Below are 3,639 nucleotides of genomic sequence, written 5' to 3' on the forward strand. Positions count from 1 at the left end.
AAAAGCCAGCTTCGTAGCATGAAAAACTATTTTTCTTCCAGAAATTCTGTCTACATTGCGTGTAAAAATTAAGTATATATACTGGTAACAAATCAAACTATATTGTTACAGAACCTTAAAGATTTACACATTTCTTTAAGGGATCAGAAATACACTTTTTAGTGTACTGATAAATCTTAGGAATGTTAACAGCAAAACATCTGTCAAAACTTTGTAACCTTTGTGGTGGACATGTGCACCATGTTCGCAGCAACAGCCTCAGTGCAGTAAATTAGTAATATGTATTAACAGCAACAAAACAGAAGCTGACACTTTAAGTGCTAAAAGGAGGTGCACAAATACTAGATGTTTATAAATCTGCCTGGGAAAGTGGAAGACCATCAAGGCAGGTTGTTTCAAGACATTACTCACTTATATAAACAATGGGGTTCAACATTCCTCCCAAATGTTACAACCACCTCATCAATAGAGGCCATGTATTTTCTGCTGAACTGCCAGAGAAAAGTAAACAAAAAAGCTACTATAAATACGACCCCAATCTTTAAGACTGCTTCATTTTTCTGCTTTTTAGATCCTTGTAAAGAGGAAGAGGATATTTCTTAACCATGTATATACTTCTTATCAATCTCCAAAGTAGAAGAAAGCGAAGTACTTTTGCCCTGAGGAATGTGGATTGCTACAAGAAATTACCTTGGTTGTGGGAATACCGCAGTAGACTACTCCAACAACTGACATAAAGTAGTTACCTATAACTTATTTTTAACAATGTTTGAAAACTCTAACTCCTGAAGAGAATTTACGTTTTCCTTTAGGTTTACCCTTTCTTCCAGAGGCTTTTGTCAAGCATAGCAGGTAAAGATGAGTTGACCAATCATGCTGACGCTTGGCAGAAATTGAAAATAAAAACAGCTTAGCAATATTGAATAATAATTTCTGTTAAGTTGGTGAAAAGCTAAAGTTTGCTGTCTGTATGGCCTAAATTCATTTATGTTACCACTCTCCCTTTTCTTTTCTACTCCATTTCAAACCACATTTGATGGAAAATTATAGTTAATATTACTCCTACCCAAAATATGGCAGCCAGTCCCTTAGCAAAAAAAGTGTGATATATCTCCTTTCTCCAGCAGAGACCATTGGCAAAACTTCCACATTTCATTTTTAATTTTTATTCTTTGGCTTCTTTTTGTCTTTTGTCTTAGCTTTTATGGGCATTAGCAAGACAATAGCTCAAAATTAGCTTTGTCTTATTAGGTAAAAAACAAAGTCAGGTGTCTGTAGTTTCCTTTACATGAAAGGGTCGCACTAGCATACTGTATGTACATCCTGTACTTGCTAATTCGGCTACACTCCATCCATACATGCAAATCAGTATCCCAATCCTGGGCCACATGCTGGGTATCTCTCCCACCTATATTTTTGCAGCTTCTCTTGTTGATAAATGACTTATTAAAATGACTACACAAATATCTACTAGATCAGCCTTGAAGCCACTTTATTTCTTAAAAATCAATGGTAATATTTTACCAGTGTTATTAAGCATTACTCAGCCCAGCATAGAGCTTCTGCAGATAGCTTCCCTACCAGCTGACATGTAATTCCTATGAGCTACTTCTATAAGAAGAAAGCCTCCTCAAACAGCTATCACAAAGTGTACCTCCAGAATCAGCACAGATAACTGGTATTTCAGTCATGCTGCTAGCGTGTACATAACTGTAATTAATGCCATACATCTGCTATCTATATTTACAGTGAAAATCACAGTAAACTGACCATGAGAGTTGCAGACACCTTGAATCAACTTGCAATCACCTTCTCTAAAGAGGTAACATTTAACCTCTCTTAAGCAAGGAGAAAGATAAATCTTTTCACACAAGCCTGTAGTTCAGCATCATTCTGAAAGTCTTTCTAGGCAGTGGTGCCAATATCACAGCAATATATGGACATCTATTAGTAGCACATGCGCATCAGTGCAATTGCAGGCATGGGCTTAATCATCAACAGCTCTTGAAGAGGTAAAATACAATGTAGAGATTGTCACACCCTCTGTGGGGGTGATGACTAAATCCCACTGGAATGGAATAACTTGGTCTGTAAAACAGAGCGGGTTGTCAGCCACACACATTTCATTGGGGGACACTACTGCCCTGTCAAAAAAATAATAATTTCTTTGGAAACTTGCTAGAGTAGCCCCTTTAAAGCATACCATTCTATTCAACAGAGCCCTGACTGTCCATCATTCCATTGGTATAGAAAAATACAGCAACTCCAATAGTAGAGCAAAGTTGTTTTCAACTTATTCCTTCTCATTATTTCCAAGATTATTAATCAAACTTTCTTCAATTTATATATATACATACACATATTGATTGCTACTTTAGGGAATTGGGTGGCTTTCAAGGTCCTCTCCAATCTAAGCCAACCTAGTCTATGATTCTTTGTTATCAAGGACTTTAGTTATGACACACCAAAGCACCAAAGCATAAGCACAGAGTTTAAAAACAAGGTACATGAAACACTGGTTCCTTGGAAAATGAGCATTTCAAGCAAAGACTCATCTGATTTTCACTGATGCTTAGTATAAACAGCTTTAATGGATTCCATAATACCAGAGGTGCCCAGTATTCCTAGACAAAGTCATGAAGCAAACATCCAAACAGATGTTTGCATGAGTTAAAGCTGCATTTAAAAAACATCTCCCTCCCAAATACATAGTTACAAGAGCAGCTGCTCAAGGAAGAAGAGAGACTGCAGCAGGTGCACCAGGCAGTAGAGCCTAGCAGACTCTGTAGGAACCGCTAAACTTCTCAAAACACTTAAAAATCAATGAGCTGCAATGTTACTGAACTTCTGCTGTCAACAGCAGCCACCACAGTGCAATAAAGGCAGCATATTCCTTGAGAGCCTGGTTATCTAGGACTTGATTTAGCACTGACATACAAGCAGGCATATGTGAAAGTGGAGGCTTCAACACTGAGATCCCTTCCACACCCTGCACTGCTGTTCAGTCAGACTCCTGAGAGAAGGCTTCTGACCCTTCCACTTACCTCTCTCTCCCTCTGTTAACATTAACTTACTGCACTGCCTAACCACCACTGGCTCAGAGAACTGCCCTAACCCTGTTATCTCTCTGTCTAAGGTGGATGTAGGCATATAATGAATGAGACTAACAGCTTGGTCTCTTACTGGGGTGTTTCAGCAGACATGAGACTGAACTCCAGAAGGCTGACTACAAACCTCCAGGGCAGTACTAACTCAATTATGATAGCCAGAACATCACTGGAATTAGAGAGTATTTCATCTCTGAAAAGATGTGTTCATTGTTTTGTGCGATGATCTCATCTCAGGATCCATCATTTGCTTGTTCAGTTGTTTTTCTTTTTACTGTCAAATCTGGAGCTTAGGTTGCAAGCTACGACAGAAAGGGCAACCTTATTTAGCCAAGCTCAGAGGGGATGTATGAGTAAGAAACATAAGTTAAGTAGCTGTCACTGAGCCATATTTAAGTCCATCAGAGAGGCAAAGAAGCAGAAAAGATTCACTACCCTTCCCGCAAAGCAGGCTCTCTTTTAACAGTGCTTCGACTCCCCAGCAGGTGGTAGACAGTTGACCATCCCCAAGCATGAATTCAAGCATCCTCTC

This window comes from Cyrtonyx montezumae, unplaced genomic scaffold (assembly GCF_038088225.1).
Source record: "Cyrtonyx montezumae isolate F1298 unplaced genomic scaffold, pur_monq_1.0 scaffold_2, whole genome shotgun sequence".
NCBI classification, from domain to species: Eukaryota; Metazoa; Chordata; class Aves; order Galliformes; family Odontophoridae; genus Cyrtonyx; species Cyrtonyx montezumae.